Raw genomic sequence first — 14165 nt, forward strand, 5'->3', positions numbered from 1 at the left:
TGTAACCGTTTGAAAAAACTCCTTGAATATTATAAAAGGAGAAATCAAAACCGGAGAAAAGGGAGGGATTCAAGGATAGATGTACAATATACTCTGGTAGTTTTTTTGTAACTTTTGAAACTCTATCAATATAATCAGTTGTTTTTTCCTTTACATAGGTGTTGTGAGTTGTTTATTTCAATAGGCAGTTGTTTGTGATATTATCTCTAAGAAGATAAGGTTACTTGTATTCTTGTAGTGAAGTTTATGTTCTTATGTTATAAATCATAATCAAAAGATCTACTAGTGAATTGTCATTGTTCCTTGTAGATCCTTCTTGAATGGTCCCTTAAGGTTAGGATTAAATTCATTCATGTTTTCTATAACACAAACATTTGACAGATCTCTTTTAAGAAACGGTAATTGACAGATTTACCAAAGGGGTAAGTTTAAGAATTGTCTCATAAATCATACATTAAGTCCTACTGAAGTAATAGACTTTGTAGCCCAAACAGGAGGAAAGGCATTGATCATTCATAAACAACAACTTTTTACCATATCAATTACCTTTACTTTAAAGCAATAGGAATAGTTGAGTAGGATATATAGAATCAGTTATCAATAGTGTATACATATAAATTTCAAGCACAAAGATTGAATAGCTTTCATAACAACAATCTTGAACTCATTTAAAAGCCACCTATCCTAGGAACCTATGTCATTCTGAGATAGGCAAAATTTAGATCAAGATACTCAATCTGCTATAAAAAGCATTAGTCATCAAAAATGACTAGTGAATAGGTGTACCCACCTAGGTCTTGCAGAGCCTAAAGTGAGGGAGTTAGTAACCAAATAGGTTCACTCTATAAGTTGGCCTAGTCAATTGGAGGGTTTGATCATAGGAATTGGCATTTCCTTAGAACCTATCCAATCTATTCATTTGAGATCCAACTGACTGGTAGGTGAGTTTGTATTCTGATTATTCCTAAATCTGCATTGATTTTCTCTACGATTAAATTTGTTGCAATTAAAACATTTCCCATTGAATTTATAAGCATTAGGTTGCCTTATCAGTTTGTTGTGATCATGATTGTTTGCAGTCCTGAAACTTTCTCCATGTTCAAATCCAAGAATAGGTGTTTCTCCATCAGGTTTCTAAGTTTTCAGCATATCATCAAGATTATCTGAACTCTTCTTGAATTTGTCTTTGTATTCATTTGCAGTGACAAACTCACTTTCCAAAGTGCTAACTTGTCTCAAAAGTTCCTCTTTGTCATGTTGCATGTGAATCAAATCATTTTTAAGCATATCATTTTCATAACTAAGCCTTAGAGATTCATCTGAACTTTCATTAAGTCTTCTAGCCAAATCTTCTTCATTCCTCTTTCCATCTTCAATATCCTTGCATAGTCTCATGGTTAAATCTTGCATCTCATTTTTCATGTTATTGTTCTCTTGTCTCCATTTCTTTGCAATATCTTTGAGAGTTTCTTTTTCTTCATCATCTTGATTTTGCAATTGCACACGTAATTATTTTCTCTTATTCTTTGCTATAACCAGGTTATCTTGGAAGTGCTTTGATGAATTCCTGAGAATTTATGAGTTCATCTTCCAGTTTGATATTCTTCAATTTTTCTACATCAAAATCTTTAAGAGCTCCTTCCAACAGTTATTCGCTCTCATATACTGCTTGCATTCATTACCTAAATTATATTTCCTTACTTACAAAATGACCTATAAGATCTCATACATATATAAGTCTTTACAATACATCATGTCGGCTATACAATAATATTACAATACAAAACAATATAATTTCCTTGTCGGCTAGGAGTGTCAGTAAGATCTTTTGTTGGTGTAGATTGGATGCCAATGAGAATAGACTTGTAGTGCCTATCAGTGCCAATAGATGATGTCTATTATCGGTGTAACCTGTGAACCATGTCACAAGTTGGTTGCCATCAATCACAACATCAACTATTCTCATTTGAGTGTATAATTCCAATAACACCTTCATCAACCTTAAATACAAATCAATTAGGTCAGTAACACAACAAAAACCTAATTCTCTCATAGAGATTACAAACAAATCAGTTCAAGTGTGACCATTGGATTTATATAGCAATATATACACATTCTTCAAGAAAATTCCAACCGCTCCATGATCACCGCTTCATCGGACTTCTAACTCATCACAAACTTTGCATTAGATGTAATCCACTTTTCTCATTCCCTAGACAATCAATCAAATGCACCAAAACAATCTAAACTTATCTTCTTACAATGATCACACATGTCTTCATCATTACCACTCAACAGATAATAAACCAACATAACCATTCAGCAAACTTAATCGGTTAGGGTTTAACAAAAACAACTGGTAGGGTTTACTAGTTACATAACATAGAAATGGTTTAACCTTATACACCGGTTACTGGTTCAACTCACAAACTTACATACCAGTTTACAACATCTTCCTCAAAGCTCTTCCTACTGTTGGCATTTTTTATGTTTATGTTGTGATTGTCATTGATGGACACACACTTGCATTGAGATCCCCTTTATATGTATGAGTTAGAGCACAACTGGTATTTGTTCCAACCAGTATGTTGTATTATAGTCTTTAGACTATTGGTGTTTTGTAGAATGTGTTTACCGGTCTGAAGCGACATGTTAACCTCAAGCGGTACGAGGGATTAAAGTGGCATAACACATTTCTACCAGTCTTCATTTTTGTCAAACCGGCAACCGGCATTTTGTATGAACCGGTAATACTCTGTGATGAGTTATGAACTGACATTTTGTGATGAGTTACCATCCACCAATTGTTTGACGGTGCCAACACATTAACGGTGCTTTTTGTGTCATGTTACCAAGTATGTCCAGGTTCATTGAACCTAGGAAATTGTAATGTAATCCTATTGGACCGACATGAAATCAGATTCCTTTATAAGGATATCATGTCTAGGGTTTTAGGAGGTTGATGTTGTTGTTGTTGTGATAGTTGATATTGTAACTAGGGTTTAAGGTGGTTGAGGAGTTGGAGAGATTATGAATGTGTAGAAGACTGAAGTAATGCTGGAGTGCATTAAGAACGAGCTATCAAGGATCTAACTAAGTAGTCTGTGCTATTAGCTAGATCAAACACTTGTTGATTACTCACATCTTTGACAAGTCTATAGCCCTTAACCGGGTAGGCCCAAAAGCCTTTTGTAAATCCTCTAACAAGGTGTTCACATCTATAGATCTAAAATCCTCTAGCAAGGTAGTCTTTAATCAGACTTATCTCCTAACAGAGATTGAGATTCCTAACAAGACCAGTTCTGGTAAAGAACATTGTAAGATCTTAACCAGTCTGATTCCTATTCTGTAGATAGTTACTTGTGAGTTCCATCTCACCGTGGTTTTTCCCATTTGGGTTTCCACATCAAAATATCTTGGGTTATGGTGTTTGTGCTTCTGTGGGTGAATGCATTATTAGCTATTTGGTTTTCATGTTTGTTAACCGGTTTGTTTGTTAAATTGTTTTACCGGTTTACTGTTAGTCTTGCAAAGTGTTTAAGTGCAAAGATTTTTGGTATACTAATTCACCCCCCCCCCCTCTTAGTATTCATCAATTGGTATCAGAGCCAACCTTTCTATAATTTTAACCACTTGGAAAGATATATGGGGGAATACACTTTGAGGGAACTTACCCACCGGATCACTCAGTCTGAGCAAGCCTATGATGATCTTATGGTCAAATACAAGGCATCTCAAGAAAAAATAAGAGAACGTGCAGAAAAGCTGATGGAGCTATCTGAAAATAGTTCTTCAGATGAAGCAGACATGGAAGCCCTAACTGCTGAAGTAAATAAGTTGAATGAATCAAACTCCAACTTGAGAAAGGAGTTGGAAGGACTGACTATCTGGATGTGTCAAGAGCTTGAGAGCCGGAGGAAAGCTGAAGATCTGGTGAAAGAAAGAGATCATGAGATCTCCAAGTTGAAACAAGAGATAAGTGCCCTAAATGCTCAACTCCATGCAAGCAAAGTGGAAAAGGAAGACGAGAAAGGAGAACTGAACACTGCCATCTCTGAGAATGAAAACCTGTTGGAAACAAATGCTGCTATTTCCAAAGAACTCTCTGAGTCAAAGGAAATACTTGCTAAGTTCAACAAGAGTACTGTCAAGCTAGAGCAAAAGCTTGAATCTGCCAAACCGGTCAAGAATACCAATGGACTTGGTTATTCTGGTCATGAGGAAGGTGAGACCTCTGGTACAAATGCTGGAACATCAAATAAACAATCGACATCAAAGGATAAAGGTAAGCAAAATTTTAAACCTATTTTCTTTAACTATCTTAAAGGACATAATGCAAATGTGTGTAGGAGTAAGGCTTACAACAATTTTCCTTATTTCCTAAATGATAAGCCTAGATCCTATAGATTTGATGGTAACTATTATGCATGCAACAAGTATGGGCATAGAGCATCTGAATGCAGGTCTATTATGAATAACACTAGAAGATATCCTCAGAGGACCCAAGGAGTTGGTCCTGAACCTTTTGTGAACTGGAATCACAACCGGTTTAATACCTTCAATCATCAGCCAAGAAGCGGTGGTTATCAAGTGGCAACCGGATGGAGAGCAAATTGTATGATCTGTCATGGTCATGGTCACATTGCTGCAACATGCAGAAGAAAGAATGGAAACATGAGCAATGGACCTTGGAGAGCACCTGGATTGGTTTGCTATCACTACAACAAACTGGGTCACATTGCCAAATTTTGTAGATCAAGAAAGAACATATCTAATGATATACCGGTCACTCCGAAAGGAAACATTGATGTTGACACTGTTCAAGCGGACATGAACAAAATCTCGAAGGAGAAACTAGCGGTGCTACAGAAGGAACCAATTTCTGCACCTAGTGTGGAAATCATGGAACCGGCAAACTAATCGTCAGAAAACCTTAGGGGGAGAAAATGGTGAAATGTTTCGAACCCCCGGTTTACACTGGTAAAATACCTTAACTGGTATGTTATACCTATCGTTTGGCAGAAGACCGAAAATGGTAAAAAGGCAAATTAGGGTTTATGCCCTAATGGAGGAGCATTAATGATGGTAGGTGAGGAATATGTTTAAAAGCATTTTTCAAATCATTTCTCACTATCAGTTTTCGAGCGAAGAAAGGTTTTTCAAAGAGCAGAGCAATGAAAAGGCAATTTGAGAAGAGACTTTGAGAAATTGAGAAACTATGAAGGACATTCAAATTCAAACTGGAAACGGTCAAGTGGAGAACACAAAGCAGTGATTCAGAAACCGATGGAGTGTGAAGTGAAGGAGAATTGACAAGCCCTAATTTCAACTATTTCAAAAGGTATTTCTCGAGTTCTTAAGATTTCTATCATGGCTTCCACATCTCATACCAGTTCTAGTGCATCTGTCGAGTCTGCAAGTTTTATTCAACGGAAGTCCAAGTATAATGCCCTATCACAAGTTCCAGCTGGTGTGATAGTAGAAGAGGGAATTTCTAACTACATAGATTGCAAGATTGAAGACCTAGGGTCTCTAGCTATCCACACCCAGTTAGGTTTATTTTGTGGAAAAGATAAGAAGATCAAACCGGAGTTTAATATTTTGGAGAAGAAAAAGCTCCACAATGTTGTTTACTTCCTAGAGGATTTCACTGAGGAACATATAAGGATCATTTTGAGCAGAGTCCATGGTGATAAGATGTACCTGGAGAGAACACATGATATCACACCGCAGGTAATTCATGTAGTCACCAGATTCTATAGCACAAGGGAAGTGCCAGCCCTGAGGATGGTAAGCAAAACTGAAATGTCCAAGCTCACTGGTTCAGTGAGCGAATCACGAGGCATGACAGTAAATTCTATCAAGGATGATCTAGTGAAGTATGCATTCATGGTGATTGGATACCAGACATTCTCAGCCAACAGAATTAACTCTATATCTGCTGCAGTGGTAAATGTCGCTTATCGGATGATAAAGGAGGATGCATCATTTGATTTGTGCACCAATATGCAGAGACAACTCCTATTGAATCTAAAGTCAATCAAATAGGATAATGCACTTAGGTTCAAGTTTGGACAACTACTAGTTGGGTTGTTCTTCTATTTCCAAGGCTACTTTCCAGGAGTAGGAGATGTCCAATGGTTTGGTGACCAACCGATGACCAAGCAAATCAAGGAAAGCATTGAAGCAAGTGGAACTCGCTACCCTGATGTTTTGAACAAGTATTTTGATGAGTTTAGAAGGAAAATGAGCCAAAGAGTGAGGATATCAGGTGACATTGTCAAGAAACATGAAGACGATATCTGTTTCACCATCCAAGTAGATAAATGCATAATGGAGGTTGTTGAGCCTAGACAGGAAGAAGTGGAGCAAATGGGCTAAGAGGTGATGTATGATATGCTAGAAGGGTATGCCTCTACCCTTATTGCCTCACTGCTTGATCCTAAGGCGAAGAGAATCGGCACCTACCTAGAGAGGATAGCACCAGTTGAGGAACCACCAACAATGAAAGAAAAATAATTGGCAGTAAAGAAGGCAAAGGCAGTGCCTATAGCATCAACACCGGTTACTACTGCAACTCCAAAAGTGATCAAGCGGTCACCTGCCAAGAAGAAACTAGAAGCAGCACCGGCTAAAGTGTTCGAGAGAAAGAGGAAGATAAGGAATACCTCTCCAAACTCAGAAGAAACTGTGTCTGAGGAAAAGCCAAAGAAAACACGTCAAGCAAAGAGGAAGACAAAGAATGAACCGACATCATCTGCACTAGTAAATATAGATATCTCTTCCTACAAACCTTTGACACATTGTCAAAGAACAATAAAGAATATTAGGAGAAAAGTGCTAAATGACTTAATTGAGTGTTTTGACGACTTTAATGATGATGAAAAGGAAGCGGTTGAAAAGGAAATAATTCAGTATTTATGTGTTAATGACCAGTCGCCCTTAGAGATTAAGTCTCAGACACTGGATTCTTTATATATGTCATTAGACAATAGATGGCGCATTGCTCACAGTACTTTCCCGACCTATCAAATTCTGAATTGTTTGATGTTATTGACCAAAATAAAGGACTCTTCTTCACTAGAAGAAGAAGACTTTGGCTATTAGAAGGTAGAGTTGATGATGTTGAAAAAGACACTCATTTGTATATGAGAACTACTATCCAGACTCACAAAGTGCATCTAGCCAACCGGCAAGCTGAAAAAGAACTGATTATGTCCAAACCGAATGAAGTATTTGATGATGAAGGAAATCCGGTTGTTGAACCGATCGAAACCATTGATGTCAATGCTTTGGACATTAAGGATGTTACTCAAGAAACACCATCTGAGGCAATATGGCAGAAGCAATAGGCTAAATAGGTTGATAAGCAAGTTGAGGACAGATAGGAAGTGACAAAGGTAGAGGCAGAGCAGAGGAAAAAGGATGAAGAAGAGAAGCAGAAAAGGGATGAAGAAGAGAAGAAGAAGAAAGATGAAGAAGAGAGAAAGAAGAAGGATGAATAAGAGAAGAAGAAGAAAGATGAAGAGGAGAAGAAGAAGAAGGATGAAGAAGGAAAAAGAAGCAAGAAGATGAAAAGAAAAAGAAGGAAGAAGAAGATAAGGAATAGGAGAAGAAGAAGGAAGTGGAGAAGAAGAAGAAGGAAGAGGAAGAAAAAGAAGAGAAAAAGAGGAGAGAAGTAGAGAAAAGGAAGAAGGAAGAGGAGGATAAGGAATCAGAGAAGAGGAGAGAAGTGGAGAAGAAGAAAGTGGAAGAGGACAAGGCAGGAGAAGTAGAGAAGAGCACCCAGATGGAGACTCTGAAGGCAACCAGGAGTCAAGCCAAACCAGATGATATCACTAGTCCTATCGATCTCCAGTCTGCAAGTAAAACAGAGCTAATGCAGAGCATCAAGGTAGCTCAAGAGCACCTTGAATTCATTTGAAGGAAGAAGGAGCAGGATGTAATTCAAGCGGTTGTGGAAACTCTTACCGGTTTGATACTTGGTACAAATCTTCCCAACACCGATTCATCACTAGCTAAACTCAAGCTCCTATGCACAGTAGTGGATGATCAAGTGCAGAGCCTTGAAGAGGCAGCAGAGGCTAATGTCAAGAAGGAGCATCAAAAGGCTCTATAGCTTTGGTGAAGAAGTTGAATGAGCTCCGGTCTGAACTGAAGATAGAACAAAAGGATATAAGGGACGCTCTAGATGAGGGGAATCTACTAGTCAGCAAGATCTTCCAACCCCATCTATTCTATGATGATGTGCTAGCTCAGAAGCAAAAGCTTCAAATGGACTTACAGTCCTACATGAGCACATTCAAGCCACCTTATGATTCCCTTACAACTTATGGGCAAACCATTCACCGGTTTCACATCTAGTCAGCAAAAATGGAGCAAGAGATCAGCACTCAGTCTAGAGATTTGTAGGAGCTACAACTGGTTCGACTCCCATGATTGCAAATTCTTCAGAAGTGCTATCTGAACTTGGATGCCTTAACAGTTACACAGGAGATGAGCATAATTGATGCTATGGAAGAACAAGTCTCCCAGATGCAGACAGAGCAAGAAGTAGCCACCTCCCTACTTGAGTCCTAGTCTTTGTCAATGAAATAATTCTTGCAGGACTTTAAATCTGTTTTTGACAAGTATCATTCCTTGTTGTCATAAACTTTTATTATTTTATTGTCAAATGAAAACAGGGTTGTTCAGCTCTACTTTCTCATTGTTGGCAAAGGGGGAGAAGAATTCTATTTGGGAAAAGTATCTAGTAATCAAAATTTTGATATATGCTATGAATATCTCAATTTTTATGCTCTTTATTCAAAATTGTTATACATTGTATGGACAAGGGATGTATATGCTTAGGGGGAGCAATATTGCTAATGGCATGATTTTGTTGTAAAACACTTAGATGTCAAAATTTTATTTTCCTAAGTGTTGCCATCAATGCCAAAGGGGGAAATTGTTGGCATTTTTGATGTTTATGTTGTGATTGTCATTGATGGACACACACTTGCATTGAGATCCCCTTTATATGGATGAGTTAGAGCACAACCAGTATTTGTTCCAACCAGTATGTTGTATTATAGTCTTTAGACTATTGGTGTTTTGCAGAATGTGTTTCCCAGTTTGAAGTGACATGTTGACCTCAAGTGGTACGAGGGATTAAAGAGGCATAACACATTTCTACTAGTCTTCATTTTTGTCAAACTGGCAACCGACATTTTGTATGAACCGGTAATAATGTCTAATGAGTTACCAACCAACATTTTGTGATGAGTTACCATCCACTGATTGTTTGATGGTGCTGACACATTAACGGTGATTTTTGTGTCGTGTTATCAAGTATGTCCAAGTTCATTGAACCTAGGAAATTGTAATGTAATCCTATTGGACCGACATGAAATCAGATTCCTTTATAAGGACATCATGTCTAGGGTTTTAGGAGGTTGATGTTGTTGTTGTTGCGATAGTTGATATTGCGGCTAGGGTTTAAGGTGGTTGAGGAGTTGGAGAGATTATGAATGTGTAGAAGACTGAAGTAATGCTAAAGTGCATTAAGAATGAGCTATCAAGGATCTAACCGAGCAGTCTGTACTATTAGCTAGATCAAACACTTGTTGATTACTCACATCTTTGACAAGTCTGTAACCCTTAATCGGGTAGGCCCAAAAGCCTTTTGTAAATCCTCTAACAAGGTGGTTCACATCTATGGATCTAAAATCCTCTAGCAAGGTAGTCTTTAATCAAACTTATCTCCTAACAAAGATTGAGATTCCTAATAGGATCTATTCCAGTAAAGAACATTGTAAGACCTTAACCGGTCTGGTTCCTATTCTACAGATAGTTACTTGTGAGTTCCATCTCATCATGGTTTTTCCCATTTGGGTTTCCACGTCAAAATATCTTGTGTTATGGTGTTTGTGCTTCTGTGGGTGAATGCATTATTAGCTATTTGGTTTGCATGTTTGTTAACTTGTTTGTCTGTTAAATTGTTTTACCGGTTTACTGTTAGTCTTGCAAAGTGTTTAAGTGCAAAGTTTTTTGGCATACTAATTCACCCCCCCCTCTTAGTATTCATCACCTACTGATTACAAGACAATATCAATAACAACAACAATATCATAAATACCATTACCGGTTCAATTGACATCAATGACAACATAACATATCATTAATGCAATCTTCATGCAAATACCAACATATGTAAGCATTTGTGTGCTCAAATTTTTTTTCATGTACCTGATAATTATATTCAAAGGGTTTAAATTTCTAATTTATAAAAATATGTCAGGGAAAAGCTTCTTTTGTCTGAGTTTACTTCCTTCCACAGTTGTGCGCAATACTCCGTAATTATCAACTGGTTGTCAGTCAAATGGAGCAATGTACTCCTATGGCTCTGAGTGATAAGGGGGAGAGTGTTCAACAACCATTTGTGATGTTCAAACCAACAAAAATCTTCATCAAGCTCAAAGATACAATCAACAACCACAATGTGAATTCTACAACAGGTGTGCCTTCTATTTCTAATTTTTTTCCAAAGAGATAGATAGTTTACTCCCTTAAATGAATCTTTACATAGTATTATGTCTCAGTTGTTGCAAAGAAATGTTATCAAACTTCCTCCTATAAAACAAATTGATCCTTCTAAACTTGCATCCCCGTATTTTGATAACAATTCCTTTTGTCAATTTCATTATCAACCTAGTCATGATACTGAGAAATGTTTCGCATTGAAGAATAAGATTCAAGACTTGATCGATAATAATACTATATATGTGGTAGGTGTGAATGATAAAGGGAATAAATCAGCAGCTCCTCCTAATCAAAATCTTAAGATTTTCATTGATCCCTTGCCTTCTCATACCTCTAACATTATTTATATTGTGCCTAATTCTTTCTCTTCTGAAGAATTCACCTCTATGGCTCCAAACTTGGTTAATATGGTAGAAACACAAGATATGCCTAAGGATACTTGTATTACATTTGCCCCTAGCAAGACCATTAGAGAATCTAATGGCCCTTTATACATAGTTGCAAAGGTTAAGGATATCCCTTGCCGTGGTGCCCTGATTGATCCCTCTTGCATGGTTAATATCATAACTGAAGAGTATCTTTTCACTTTACGATTGCATAAACCAATATATGATGCTTCTAATGTTGTTGTAAAGTTATTTGATGGTTTCTCTTGTCCTACCATTGGTTCCTATCACCTTTCCTATTGAATTTCATACTAAATCCATGGATGTTGACTTTTTTATCATACCCTCTTTTGAGCAATTCCATGTGAAGTTGGGATATCTTTGGCTATCTTCCATGAAGGCTATGGCTTCTCCAATCCACAAGTGTCTGAAATTTCCTCACAATAGAGAAATCATAACCGTGAACCATAGCTTATTTCTTCCATCTGACTGAAGCCTCAGTGTTCTTATTGATTTCTTTTTCCCTAAACAATTTAAATCTCTTTCATCAAGGAGCGATCCTCTTTTTCAGTCTTATCAAATATGGAAGAAAGATATGATCTTATCCTTAATTCCACCTAGATCCCCAACACTTGACATTCCTAATATTCTTCAAGATGAGGTTGTTCCTGTCACAAATAGAACTAATCTCCCTCCTAAGGAAGATCATCAACCTATCCCTATAGATGTGAATTTACCTTATCTTAAGGAGAACAATGATATTCTTCCTCAGGTTAGACCTATACCTCCTCCTCATGATTGACCTGGTCTCCTTCCTACACCTAATATTTCTCCTTTTGATGGCACAATTCTACCTCCTTCCTCTTATCAAGAGAAGAGACTTGCTTCTCCTCTTTTTCAACCTAAAATACCTCAACATAAACCTTCAAATATCAAGGACAGAAACATTCCTACTTTTTCAAGTGTTCTTCCTCCCTCTCGACCTTCCACTAAAACTCGACGGAATCATTGTGCGAGAGAATGTTGACAAAGATGTTGTGTTCGATCTCGTGAAGCTATCCCTCAAAATACTCAATCACCTCAGACTCTGACAGTTGACATGATTCCCTTTTCTCCCAAGCAAGATGTTCAACCTATATCTCCAAATCATAAGTTGCACAAAAACTCCTATTCATGTTCTTTCTCCTCTTTCTCTCAACTTTGATGAAGAAATGGGTGAAAATGTTATTCACAATGGCAATACAACTCCTAATGCTTTTGATAGTGAGTATGAATATGCTCATGTGGACAAGCATTTATCAACTGAATTTTCACAAATTTTAATCCTAGCTCCTAGAATTGAACAAAGTGACTTACAACATGAGCATAGTCCTTGTTTGGATCTTGTGATAGATCCATTCATTTTACTTGATATCGCTTCTCTAGAATGTTGCTCACCTTCATGAAATAGTAATAAGCAAGATCGGGAGGCCTATGTCATGCTAGATTAGCAATATTAGCATTGTAGATCTTCTTTCTCTCCTTTCTTCCTCTTTTGTGATCATTCTTCTATGTGTATCCTTGTTCTTCTATTATCCCCTTAATGTCTACTTGGGGATGATACCAAGCATTGAGATCTTTTCTTGGTCTCTTTCATGTTGACTCAAAAGACATCCTCTCTTCCCTTTCTTATAAGGTAGTGTCCTTCTTTGGGTAAAGATGATTATTATATACATATACATACATGATATACATGAGTTATCATACAACATACTGATGTCGAGGAAAATGACACTACCTCATGTTTTATGTTCATTATCCTTGGGTTTATTCCTCAATTGGGGACTGAATGCTTGCGATAATGTGCTCTCTCCCTTCTCCTCCTCTTGGGTGTATCCAACCTTAAAGAAATTGCTCTCAATAAGGCATGTGCAATCGCTTTAATGTGGGGGCATACACTCTGCTCATATTTTCCTTCTTGATACTTAGAATTACTTAGAGAAATTTGTTTTTCTTTGTAATCTTTGGTATCCTTGCTTTCATGAATAATAGTGAAGGGAACTTTTCTACTTGAAGTCATGGTTCTCCCCTTCTCAATCTTCCTTTTACTTTGTCAATCGAAGTCGTAAGATCCTAAGTCCACTGGGGACTTGGCGTATCTTGCCTCCTTGATGTGATAAAAGTCTTTCAATATTGTTTCCTTGTACTTTACCAGTAGTATTGGCATATGCTCATACTCTTGCTAAAGTGGGAGCTAAATATAGTGTCATAAAATTGTAACCCTAGAAATGTTTTACTACATTAGGGTCCTCATGCATGCGAGATCGAATCCTCTAGCCTTATCAGAGATCAGAAACTACTCAACCCTCAGAATCAGCTGCTTTCTTGACCTCTGCACCACCTTGACTGCACTCTGCCTTGGAGAAAGGGGTAGGATAGGGGCATGGAGCCCCTCTCCTCCCAGGACAGGCATGTGGTGCCCCTGTCCCTATCCTATCTTAGGCAGGACCCTTCCTAGGCTTGCACTGTAGGTTGTGCATTGGGCGGGAAACTCCCCCGATATCGGTCTATGACGAAAATAAAATTTGGTAACATGTATTTAAGAGGAATTTTCCCTCTCAATTGCATAAGGTTTCAATAAGGTGAAAATTGACGATCAAGCATTCAAGAATTATTTTCTAGCACTGAGCATTCTCAAGTCTCCCTTCAAGGCTAGGTGTTGCATTCAAGTCAAGGATTCAACCATTGAAGAGGAGATTGATTTCAACATTCAAATCCACACAAGCATTTCTATCAACATTGCTATCACAACCTCCCTTGAGGTGATTTACAATTCAGTCTTTCATTTACATCTACTTGCAAGTACTTTCTTTCATTACTTGCTTAATTCCAAAATTGGGGTTCGACCTAAGGCAAACCCCCAATCCCAACCCATTTTCCTCTCTTTTCTATGTGTAGGTTGTAGGTGCGCAACTATACTTTTAGATTCGGGCTCTATTTGTAGACACGGAAAAACCCCTTTTCATTTCGCGGATTTTTTGGAGGACCATGTTCAACCTACATCTCCAAATCATAAGTTGCATAAAAACTACTATTCATGTTCTTTCTCCTCTTTCTCTCAACTTTGATGAAGAAATGAGTGAAAATGTTATTCACAATGGCAATACAACTCCTAATGCTTTTGATAGTGAGTATGAATATGCTCATGTGGACAAGCATTTATCAACTGAATTTTCACAAACCTTAATCCTAGCTCCTAGAATTGAACAAAGTGACTTA

This window comes from Cryptomeria japonica, chromosome 7 (assembly GCF_030272615.1).
Source record: "Cryptomeria japonica chromosome 7, Sugi_1.0, whole genome shotgun sequence".
Classification (NCBI taxonomy): Eukaryota; Viridiplantae; Streptophyta; class Pinopsida; order Cupressales; family Cupressaceae; genus Cryptomeria; species Cryptomeria japonica.